Raw genomic sequence first — 13224 nt, 5'->3', positions numbered from 1 at the left:
GAGGGATGGAAGCAGGGAGCAGGGGATAGGCAGAGAGGCAGAGAGAGAGAGAGAGAGAGAGAGAGAGAGAATCCCAAGCAGGCCCTGCACTATCAGAGCAGAGCCCGATTTGGAGCTCGATCCCACGAACCGTGACATCATGACCTGAGCCAAAATCAAGAGTTGGAGGCTTAACCAACTGAGCCACCCAGCTGCCCCTTCTCACGCATTTTGACGGTAGAACCATGTGAATGTATTACCAGTTTAGAATTTAAATAAATACAAGGTAAAACTTTTAATAATCTGCTCTCCCATTTTCTTGTAATTCAAAGTTCAAACACACTCCATCCAGACTGCTGATAACGACTCCCTGAGCTGAAAGGTGCCGGCTGAAGGCAGAACTGCTCGGGGTTCGAGCTGCCGTGCGGCCTCCACGCACCGAGGGCAGCTGGGCCACAACCTCTCCCAGGACTCCTGTCCCCGTCTGTCCTACATCCGGCCCGCTATGCCCAGCTGAGCCCCAGCCCTCCATCTGCTGCCCAAACACCCAAGCTGCTCCCCCACTTCCTGCCAACTGAGCATCCTAATTACACGTTAATAGTAATTGCCCGTGACTAGAATCTTCCACAGTCATAGACGTTAACCAAAGTCACGCCTAACGAGCCTCACCGTTAATTATCTGTGCTCGCTGCTCCAGGATTTAATTAAGCCTTGGCAGGAAATAGCAATCCACTAGGAGGAGCGGGGAGAGCTGGCACAGATGCCCTCTTCCCGTCAGTGGTCTGGTAAAGCTGCTCCAAGTCCCGGGGTTTCCCGGTGAGCAGGAGGGGACGCTGGGGGAGGGGGGCTGCATTCACCCAGTGCTGGCTGTTTGCCAGGCAGACCCAGACTGCATACTCCGCCCGTCCAACCCGTGCAGTCACCGTGGAAGCTGGGTCTCCATTGCGCAGATGAGGAGACAGAAGCTCAGAGAGGCCCAATGACCTGCCCAGCAATAGACAGAGCCAGGGCTGAGTTGCAGACTCCTACATTTCCACTCCTCGCTGGAGGGATGATCGTGAGGCTGGTTTTCACTCTAACCTTGAACTTGTGCAGTGGTGTTTCCTTTCTCCAAAGTGTTCCCAAGCATTATTTCATCTCAGTTGCACGTTCGTTTATTAAGAAAACAAAAAGTGGGGCGCCTGGGTGGCTCAGTCGGTAAGCGTCCGACTTCGGCTCAGGTCACGATCTCGCGGTCTGTGAGTTCGAGCCCCGCATCGGGCACTGTGCTGACGGCTCAGAGCCTGGAGCCTGCTTCGGATTCTGTGTCTCCCTCTCCTCTCTGCCCCTCCCCTGCTCATGCTCTCTCTCTGTCCCAAAAATAAACGTTAAAAAAAATCAAAAAAAAGAAAAGAGCTAAAGTAGCTGAAACTGAGACAGAATGTACTGCACACACAACCACACGCCAGGGCCTCGCGCTCTCAGTGTCACGGCCAGGAAGGCAATGGAGTGTATGGGTAAGAGCGGCCCTGGGCCCCGACTGCCTGGTTCCAGTCCCGGCTCTGTTACTAGCGGCCGAGCGACCTCGGTCAGATTACTTGTCCTCTCCACCAGTGGTGCCTAACTGGGCGGTTAAAAGGACCAAGTGACAGCCACACATACCCCTTAGCACAGGGCGTGGCACCTGGACTCTGTTTCTCGCGTGTCACTTTTCTTTCAAAGTCACTTTGATTGGAAAAACTGGGCTCAGCGATTCACGATTCCCTGCCCTGCCTTTTGCAACGTGACAAGAACATCAAGAGCATGCATTTAGTTCCTCTTTTGATGCATCTTCCTGCTAACGTGACCTGATTTTATAAAACATATTCAAATAGTAAATATGAAAAATGTTCTTCCTGACTATACTCAACCTGACTAGTAATCAAAGAAACGAATGTTCAACCAACGAGACACCACGTTCTCTGTTGGACTTCTAGAAATGTTCTCTCTCTTTTTAGTTCTAACGCCTACTGCTGGTGAGAGTGCACCAGGAATTGGACTCACTTCTGGGGGGCTAGGGGGTAAGCTGGTACTCTCTCTCTCTCTCTGGAGGGAAATCAGTCAATTTGCAGAGAGAGTTTGAAAAGTGTCTCTACCCTTTTACCTACTAGGTCCACCCTAGGATATATCCTCAGCCACTCATTCTCAATTAAAAAATATATATATATATATATAGAGAGAGAGAGGCAGAGAGAGAGACACACACACAGAGAAAGACACAGAGAGGGACAGAGTTGCACACAGCTTTCCATCACTGTGTTATTTTGAATGGTGAAAATGTTCTTTCCCTCCAAAACATCCAGCATTAATAGAATAGCGAAGTTATAGTCCAACCACCCAGTGGAAATATTATGAAACAATTTAAAATGGTGTTTAGCAATTTTTAAAGCTTATTACAGAAGAGTCCCATGTTGAGATCTTTGTTTCTAAATATATCATTCTCCACTGAAAGGAACCAGGGGGCTTTTTGCAGAAATGGTTGATTCCAGATCCAAGGCAGGGAAAGCTCCAGGTTAGACTAGAATGTCTTGGTGTTCCAGAAAGCAAAGAAGTGCTTCAAAATGCACGGAGACAGGTGGACAGGATGTGGGAGCTGGCTTAAAGGGGCTCCCACTAAGCCAAATCTGGGATAATTTAAACATCAAGAGGTTTAATGACGAGAGTGGATTTTATTTTGATTTTGATTTTTAAGTGTTTATTTACCTGTTTTGAGGCAGAGAGAGAGTGAACAGGGGAAGGGCAGAGAGACAGGGAGAGAGAATCCCAAGCAGGCTCTGCACTGACAGCACAGATCTCACGAACCATGAGATCATGACACAAGCCAAAATCAAGAGTCGGACGCTTAACCGACTGAGCCACCCACGTGCCTGAAGACTGGATTTTAATACACTGAATTAAAAAGAAGCCATAAGTACAGAGTGATCAAATTAAAAAAAGAGGAACAGAGGGAAAGAAAAAGGCCAGCTAACAATGGTAGAAAAACAACGACAGATTTAGAAAATCACCATTTTGCAATTACCGATATAAAAATTCAGGCCAGGATTGTCAGTGCATTTTGAAACCACTGTTGGGAAATAGGACATTTCCATGGTCTCAAGGTATCACCCCACAAGACACTTATTCACAAAAAAGGGGGAAAATATGTCTCTATGATGGCGAGATCTGGCAGGAACCATTTTAACCAAGTGGTCAAATACAGCATCACTGACACCGTGTGCCTCCTGAATTGATGTAATGAGCCAACATCACCCGCATAGTATTCTTCCCCAAAACAGTAAGCCTGAATCTAATCATGAGGAAACAGACAAACCCACAAAGGACAAATGAAGGGAAAGGAGAGCTGTTTAGGATTAAAGGGATTGAAGAGGTAGGATAATCCAGTGCAACCTTGGATTGGATCCTGGATCAGGAAAAAAAAAAAAAAAAAAAAACCACTTACAAAACAGCTTACAAAGAACACTTTTTTTGGACTCTAAGAAAAATGTGAACAGGAACTGGACATTAGGGAATATCCGTGCGCAATGTTAGGTTTCTTGGGATACGTCAGTGATATTATTAAATAGGAGACTTTATTCTTAGATCCCAGCTGAAACTTCCTTGGACGAAGTGTCATGAGGTCTGTAATTTACTTTGTCATTCAGAACAAAAAAAGAAAACAGGTGGGGCAACATGTTAACAATGAGGACATCTTGATGAAGGGTCTATGGATATCTATTGTGTTATTTCTTCAACTTACCCGTGAGTTAAAAATTTTTGGAGCTTATTTTCATCAACATTGGCAACACTTGCGTGGGGGGGCGGTATTTATGACAATATTGTCAGATGCTTGTGTCATCAGAGTAGTATATAAACTTGCATATACATGTGGATATACAAATATGCACACACCCGGGGTGGTTGGCTGTGATTTTTATCACTCGGCTTCCATTCCACCTTCGTCAGCTAGCAGCACCCTTATTTCCTTCTGGAACTCATCCCTTCCTCTCTTGGTTCATGAAGTTTGGATGGGGGCGTAGGAACCACACCCATCCGTCCCCAGGGATTGGTGGGCACACGTTTTCAGTTAAGTCCAACCAGACTCGCGGAACAGCGGACATCAACCCCGGCGCTTTTGCGGGACCTATGGGGAAAAAGCAGTCCTCTTCCGCTGAGGTTTTCCTGTCTACCTGATGGGATGTAAACAGAAGCAGGGAAGTCATCTTTTTTGGGGAACGGCTGCCTGTGAGTCAAGCCGACATTGAAGGAAACCTAAGAAGGAAGGAAAAGGTACCAGTTTACAGTATCTGATACTTGTGGGAATGCAAGCTGGTGCAGCCACTCTGGAAAACAGTATGGAAGTTCCTCAAAAAGCTAAAAATAGAACTACCCTACCACCCAGCAATGGCACTACGAGGCATTTCTCCACGGGACACAGGTGTGCTGTTTCAAAGGGACACACGCACCCCCATGTTTATAGCAGCACCATCAACAATAGCCAAAGTATGGCAAGAGCCCAAATGTCCATCGATGGATGAATGGATAAGGAAGATGTGGGATACAAATACAATGGAGTATTACTCGGCAATCAAAAAGAAGGAAATCTGGCCATTTGCCACTACATGGACTGAACTGGAGGGTATTATGCTAAGCGAAATTAGTCAGAGAAAGACAAAAATCATATGAGGATTTTAAGAGACAAAACAGATGAACATAAGGGAAGGGAAGCAAAAATAATATTAAAACAGGAAGGGGGACAAAACAGAAGAGACTCATAAATATGGAGAACAAACTGAGGGTTACAGGAGGGGTGGTGGGAGGGGGGATGGGCTAAACGGGGAAGGGGCACTAAGGAATCTACTCCTGAAATCACTGTTGCACTAGATGCTAACTAATTTGGATGTAAATTTTAAAAAATAAAAAAAAAATACAGTATCTGAGTACTTGGATATAAACGTGAAGTTAGGTGAACCTGTAGATCTCCTTTTTGCTTAAACCAGTTTGAGCTGGTATCTGCTGCTTACACGCAGGGAGTCCCGACCACTATGGAAGTGCTTAGAAAAATGTATCAGCTTTCTCTCGCCATATAACAAATTAGCACAAGTCTAGGGGCTTAAAACAATACATACCATTATTATCTCACGATTTCTGTGGGTTAGGAGTCTCGGCACGGTTTAGCTGGGTGCTCTGTTCTGGGTCTTACAAAGCTACAATAAAGATGTTGGCCAGGGCTCCTGGGTGGCTCAGTTGCTACGCATCTGATTTCGGCTCAGGTCATGATCTCAGGGTTTGTGAGTTCAAGTCCCACATCGGGTGAGCTCGAGCCTCGCTTCGGGTAAGCATGAGCCCTGCTTCGGGTGAGTCCTGCTTCTCTCTCTCTCGCTCTCTCTCTCCCCTCCCCCCTCTCTGCCCCTCACTCACTTGTACTCTCTCTCTCTCTCTCTCTCAAAAAAAAAAAAAAAAGATGTTGGCTGGGGCAGTGGTCTCCTCTGGAGGCTTGCCTGGAGGAAGAATTTACTTCCAATATCATTCACCTTGTTAGCAGAATTCATTTCCTTGTGCTTGTAGGACTGAGGCCCCTGGGTTTTTGCTGGCTGGAGGCCGGAGGCTGCCCTCAAGTCCTGGGTGCTGCCCACAGTGGGCTTGACACATGGGCTTCCTCTAAATGACACTCATTTCATCATCAACAAGGAGAATCCAGTTCGCTAAGATAGGATCTAATGTAATGTAATGTAATGTAATGTAATGATCACAGGGCTGACACCCTAACCCCTTTGCCATGTAATGTAACCAAATCAAGAGGGTGACATCCCATCACATTTGCCGTATTCTGTTGGTTGGAGGCAAGTTGTCGATCCCAGCTACACTCATGAGGAGGGAATTACCCAAAGGCATAGATGCCAGGAGGTGAGAAATCACTGGGGGTCAGCTTAGGGTCTGTCTGCCACAAAGGGGGTGAGGAGCATCTACTTAACAAGTGCCACACCTCCACCTACCCACCACTAAACATTTATTTGCTCTTTATGAGCAGTAAAGCACCGTGTGTATTATCCCATTTCTTCCTAATTTCACTGTGGTTGCTCCTGCAAAGAGTCTGGATGGGGAGGGGTTGAAAGGACACCAGAATGTTCTGTATACCTTGTTGCTTGGAATTTTTTTTTTTTTCAATGAGCATGGAGTCATTTGAAACTATGACTTCAACTATACCTGCTCTGTCTCCACTTCTGGATCTTCCTGCACATACGCAAGTGGGGGGAAGAAAAGACTGGAAGGAAATAGGCCAAAATGTGGAGGCTCATTCGTTTGGAGTGGCGGGCCTATGGATGAATGATATTTTCTTCTTCACACTTTTCTGTGTTTTTCACAATTAAAGAATATTATTCTAATAATCGGGGGGGGGAGGGGGAAGTCCAAGTGATCTGAATGTTTTTCAGGTCCAATTTTACAGTTAAAAATAACGCCAACCCTCTTTGTTTACCTTCTGCAGAAAGGCAATTTCCTGCTTGGGTGGCTGATGGAGTGTCTGTTCCTAGAGTTTGGAGAAATAAATCAGATGACAGCAGGGAACACACACCTGCTTCCTCTCACACTGATAAAGAACAATTAACTCTCATCAGAACATATCTGGCTTTGCCCCAGGACTAAGTGCTTTTTGAAAAAATATGGCAGGTTTTCTCCAATGACTAAAAGCTCCTGGAAGGTTCTAGCCAAGATGGGAAATAGAAGACTTGGTACCAGACAGATTTGGTAAGCTGACATGTTCCATAACCAAATAGTTTAACCCCATGACTATACGGAAACAAACAAGCAAAAGATATATTTGCTGTCGTGTTTGTAACTAGCGGGAGAACCTTTATGGGTCTCTGAACTCGTTTGCTTGTGTGCGGAAGTAGAGAATTTAATACGGAGGGTCTTATATCAGAGTCAATTGACCAGACCATATCTGTGGTCAAAACAAATAAAACACAAACACCCAAAGTTGAAGCTAAGCTTGCTGCAGCAAGGGAGAATGTGTCTCAGGAGCACCTCCACAGGGCAGATGAAAGGGACTTCTTAAGGGTTTAGGCTTGTGTTGAATGATGGTGAGGGCATTAAAGATTTGGAGCAGTTCTGGGTGGGATACCATCATGGAACAGGCGCGATCTGGTGACTGAGTATCACAGTGATAGTTGTCTAGAAGGAGAGCTAAAACGGGGTTTGAATTAATATCGGTGATAGAGCAGCAGATGCTCAGAGAGGAGCAGTGCTGGTTGGAAGAGGGGGTGTTTAGTAATTTTTGTGCTCACAAGAGTGGCCTTGTCATTATCTTGCTCTAGGTACTGTTTATGTTCTGCTGGGAACACGATCAACTGATTGTCAGCAGGATTGGTCTCCACTGTCTTGATCCATTTCAACTTTAAAACAAACATACCACAAGGGACGCCTGGGTGGCTCACTCGATTCAGTGCCCGACTTCGGCTCAGGTCATGAGCTCATGGTTTGTGAGTTCAAGCCCTGCTTGGGCTTTCTGCAGTCAGCACAGAGCCCACTTTGGATCCTCTGTCCCTCTCTCTATCTGTCCCTCCCTTGCTCTTGTGCTCTCTCTCTCTCTCTCTCTAAAATAAATAAAAATTTTTAAAAAATCTTACAAAATAATAAACACGCCACCAAATAAAAAACTAATATTTGAGTACATTTTCACCCTAGAAACTGCTGTTTCTTTTTTTTTTTCTTTTCTTTTTTTTTTTTTTTTTTTTTTACCTATGGGGAACTTCTTTGTGAGTCTTTCTAGTTTCCCCATTCTTAAAAATGAGGAAATGGAGGGTCAGAGATGTTTAGTGACTTTGCCACAGCTAGTTAAGCAAGTCAGAAAGTAGTAGCATCCAATTTTTGGTTAGTATTTCTTCAATGTCACACATCACTGTTCCTCCTTAGTCCTAGTTTCTAAAATTGCATCCGTTCCAGAAATCTGTATTGAATACTCAAGTGCCATGCACCCTTCCAGGCTCTGAAGATATAACTGAGAACAAGATGGGGTCGCAAGCTTGGAGTCTGGTTGGGATGATGGAAAGTGATGAGGCAGCTCCATTCAGCATGAGTATTAAGAGTAGAGATTTCTACGTGCTATGGGAGCTCGTAACCAGGGAAGGACACTACTGGTCATCTACTGTCACTGTAGCAAATTACCACAAACTTAGTGGCTTCAAACAATTTAAATTACTTTCTATAGTTCTGGAGGTCAGAAGTCTGCAGTGGGTCTCACTGAGCTAATATCAAGAACTTGGTGGGGCTGCATTCTTCTGCGGAGACTCTAGGGGAGAATGTTTCCTTTCCTTTCCCAGCTTTGAGAGGCTGCTTGCATTCCTTGGCTCATGGCCCCTTCCCCATCTGCAAAGCCACCAGTTGAACCACTCTGACTCCTGCCCTCACATCTCCTTCTGACTCTTCTGCCTTCTTCCATCTTTTAAGGGCCAGCGTAGGATCACTGGGCAATTCAGGATAATCTCCTTGTGTCATGATCCTTAATTTACCGGTAATTTGTAGTGTCCCTTTGGCTGTAAAATGTTCACAGGTTCCAGGGATTAGGACACGGACATCTTTGGGGGGCCATTGTCCTGCCCACTATAGATACCCAGCTTAGTATTTCTTTTCTTTTTTTGGAGGGAGGGAAGGGAGGTGTTCGCCCTTCATAGAGAAAGTGGCATTTAAGCTGGAGGAGTGTGAGTGGAGGAGATATGTGCCATCCTCAAGCAGGAGGGGACAGGAGGTTAGAAGGGAAGTGTCCTAAGCAGAGGGGAGGCCCGGAGGCTGAAAGGAGGCATGGTGCACGGGTGGACACTTAGTTAGCTATCGCTGGGTTACGTTGCACTAACAAGCAACCTCCCAAGTCTCAGGGTCCCACAGAAGCAAAGATTTACTGTTCATTTAAGCCACATGTCCACCTTGGATACACTCCGTGTTTGACTCTGCTCCATGCCTTCACCCCATAGGACCTAGGCTGCAGGAGCAGCCACTGTCTGGAACATGCTGGGCTCGTGGCGGAGGAACAAGCAGGGCCCAAACCACAAGATGATACTTAACATTCCTGCTTGGGATGGCACATCCCTCCTCCACTCACATTCCACCAGCCAAAGAAGTCAGTCTGTAAGGCTAAGGCAGACGTCAGCAGGACAGGAAGTAAAATCATCCCACAGGAAGAGGAAGTGAGTCATTGGGGAAGATCGGACTGGAACGGTACAAGAGACCGGAGTGCAGAATATGATGTGCGGAGCGGCTTGAAGCTTGGAGGTGGTGAGGACCAGACCGTGCAAGGCTGCGATCTGCATCAGTTCCCCTTGTTGGAGTGCAGGCTCCACGGGGGCAGAGCCGGGTCTCTGCTCCATCATCCAGCTCGGTGTTGCCCAGCCTCTTCCATTATCACCACTCCCCTCCATGAAATCTCAATGTCAGATCGCCTGGTGCACATTAGATGCAAACCTGGCTTTACATACGAAAACAGTAAGATATCTCTGCCCTCCTAGGAACCAATTCTTACCCTGTGGGTGGCGATATCGGCCCGTGAGGAAGCATGTTCTAGCTGCAATTACATTTAAGGTTTGAATCAATTCTTGAATTCCATTGATTTACACCGAATATGTGAGTTAAAGCAAACTGCCAGTAGCTGAAAAATTTGCACGCATAAACCTTACTACTTTAGGTAAACTTACCTTAACTAGCACTCCTCGAGAGGAGAGTGGTACAGTGAGCTACAGAGGAAAACATGATATGAGGAAAGAGCCTGACTCTATGTGGGGGTCGCTTGGCAGAACTTCCAGAAATTGAACCTAAGCCTCTTTCTGCTTCCAGAAATCTTCTCCACTATCTTTTGGGAAAATCCATGAAGCACGACTGAACTTCCCCTGATGATTAAAGCTCTTCACTATGTACACCTTGGGTCAGCAGTGTCCTCGGGTCACCTTTTGTTTCTATATATTATTTATTTATTTTTGTATTAAAACTTTTGTAATGTCTATTTAGTTTTGAAAGAGAGAGACAGAGTGCGAGGTGGAGAGGGGCTGAGAGGGAGAGGGAGACACAGAATCCGAAGCCGGCTCCAGGCTCTGAGCTATCAGCACAGAGTCCAATGCGGGGCTCGAACCCACCCACTATGCGATCATGACCTGAGCCAAAGTCGGACGCTTAACTGACTGAGACACCCAGGCGTCCCCTGTTTCTGTATTTTACATACTTATGGTCTGTCCCTTTTTGGGAAATCCTGGCGAGTTGCCTTATCGGAGTCCTCACTATTGTCAGTGTACCTGGCCAGCCAGTTTCTCTTCTTTGCTGTGGTTTTAGGAACTAGATGCGTTGCATGAACAGGAGAGATGCTGAGTGAAGGTCTAAGGAGCACTGGAGGGAAGGACCAGAGCTTAGGGCTTTGCCGGATAACAGTGAATGAAGCTCAGCGAACGTCAACAGAAGGCCAGTTATGGGCCAGGCATGGGTCTAGGCACTGAGGATAACAGTGGATCAAAAAAGTACTGTCTCTGCCCTCTGGGGATGACAAACGTCCGAAGACATTTGAGTCTATGAGTCTGACAGCGTGACAGCCGTAACACCGGACAGTGAGTCATGCTACGCTTGGTTAGTCAAACATGGGATACGTTTGTCCGCAGCTGTACTCTTGGATTTCATTTCAGTTTTGTTTGTTCTTGACTTGAACAAACATGAAGAGTTAACTGTGAATGTGGAGCATGAACAGTTGTGGGGGAAATGAACAAATTCGTCAATCTGCTATTCCTTTTTTTTTTTATTTTTTAAATGTCTATTCATTCTTGAGAGAGACAGAGTGCAAGCAGGGAAGGGGCAGAGAGAGGGGAAGACACAGAATCGAAGCAGGCTCCGGGCTCTGAGCTGTCAGCACAGAGCCCGATGCAAGGCTCGAACTCACCAACCGGGAGATCCTGACCTGAGCCGAAGCGGGACACTTACCCGACTGAGCCACCCTGGCGCCCCCATCTGGTATTCTTTGTAACTACATAGGAAAATGTACTTCCTGCCTCGGGTTCAGCCTGCCGTCACCTCAACGAAATGAAATCTATACTATTCATCATTTGTATGTAGAGCAATGGTAGTCTGCGGATTTCTAAAATACAGATTTTTAAAGGTTTTCCCTGGTTAAAGACATTGGTGATTCAGGGTCGGAGGCGCTTACTAAGGAGAAACAAAAAGGGATTTCAAATTCCAAGTCCTTCCCTTGGACTACGGGTCCCTGCCACACCGGCCCTGCGGCTCTCCCTTCCCGCATTCTGCTCCAGCCACGCTGGCCTCCAGGGGCTCACCAAGCACACTCCCCGTTCTGGAGGCTTTGGCCTTGGGTAAGGCCCACCCACCCCTGCACTCGGACCCTGTGCCAGCCAGTGGTCACTTCTGCGGAGGATTCCCCCGCCCCTCCCGCACTTCGTGGGACCTTCACGTGGTTCTTCCCAGCATTTAACACCAAGTGTCACGTGAAGAATGTGTTGACAGCCTGCCTTCCCACTTAAATGTGACCCCACCCGGCTACTCCCAGTTCCTAGAAGGGACCAGCATGCCGGGCACTCAAAATGTGAATTACTTTGTAGCCTTATTATAGCTTAAAATACAATCTTCTGTGAATAAGGCTTCTGCACGTAAACACTCGACCCTCCAATGTTCTGACAAAAGAAAAAAATCTTACCTATTTTGGGGTGTCTGTGTCTGGAAAGCAGGTCACCCATTAGAAGTGTGATGTTCATAGGGCACCCGGGTGGCTCAGTCAGTTAAGCATCTTTCGGCTCGGGTCATGATCTTGCGGTTCGTTGAGTTCGAGCCCCTCTGTGCTGACAGCTCAGAGCCTGGAGCCTGTTTCTCGGATTCTGTGTCTCCCTCTCTCTCTGCCCCTCCCCCACTCGTGCTCTGTCTCCCTCTCTCAAAATAAATAAAAACAAAAAAGAAAATTAAAAAATAAACAAATAAAAACAAGTGTGATGTTCATTTAGTCCGTATTCTTCTCATTCAGGAGTCAATGTCATTCAGGAGTCAATGGGAATACTAGTCAAACGTGTTCAGGATGACCTCGAAGACGTTTTTCTCAGTAATTTCTTTCTTCTGACCAATCACAGCCCGAAGTGCCTGCCTTAGGCCATCGGTCCCTGACTATGCTCTTCGGCTTTTCCAGTTCTTTCCTTCTACTTCCACCTCCCAAGGTGCCCATGTGGGCCTTTTTCCAACACAGCTGGCCTCTTGCAACAGCTAGCGGGAGCCCAACGAGGCGAATTCGAGTAGTTTGGGTTTTTGCCCCCACAGGGTGAGTTGGATGTAAGCCTTCTTAAACTAAGGCTGGACCGCCCAGCCTGACAGCCTCCCCCCTCCTCCACAGACCAGGCTGTTTAATACGTGTTAACAAAACCCCTGCTTTCCTTTGAAGGTTTTATTCTACAGAATAAACTTCAACAGAAGTGGTGGCTTTTGGTAAGCACAAAGTCTAGAGAAAGAGAAATATTCCTATAATAATAAAACAATCTTATTTTCCAATTGATGGCTATAAATATAAAGCAATGCAAGCATTCTGATAATATATGTATATTTGCATGTATATAATGTATATATAATAACATACCCCATATATGTATTACACACACATAATGTCTTTAAATGAATATACTGGATTGAGAAGGAAAAAGATCGACTCTCATGCAATCATTATTTTTTTATTATTTTTTTAATGTTTCTTTATTTTGAGAGAGAGAGACAGAGCGTGAGCAGGGGAGGGGCAGAGAGAGAGACACACACAGAATCCGAAGCAGGCTCTAGGCTCTGAGCTGTCAGCACAGAGCCCGATGTGGGGCTTAACCCTATGAATCGCAAGACCATGACATGAGTCAAAGTCAGATGCTTAACTGAGCCATCCAGGTGCCCCTCATGCAATCCTTTTAGTCAAGAAGGTTTCATGCAATCTGAGCATAAATGAAAGGAAACACTGTTTAGAACTCCCCAGTTTGTTAGTGGCTAAGGATGGTGAAACTGAAACTCAAATTAAAAAGTAACCGCAGAAAAATAGTCTTGGAAACACTTTGTCAAACTATTTCCAAAGCCAAGAATGTACAAAGCCTTAAAAAAGATGTCAAGGCATCCCAACGAAAGCCAGGAAGACACACAGAGACGGGAAGTCTGGCAATACACAATGATGAAGCATGTGCTGTTTTCCATTTTAAGTATATAACCTGGTTTTAATCATTTTCCAGAAAAATTTCCAAATTAGAAGAGAGGGAA

This window comes from Panthera pardus, unplaced genomic scaffold (genome assembly GCF_024362965.1).
Source record: "Panthera pardus isolate Hobbes unplaced genomic scaffold, ASM2436296v1 HiC_scaffold_24, whole genome shotgun sequence".
NCBI lineage: Eukaryota > Metazoa > Chordata > Mammalia > Carnivora > Felidae > Panthera > Panthera pardus.
This window is presented reverse-complemented; position numbering follows the sequence as displayed.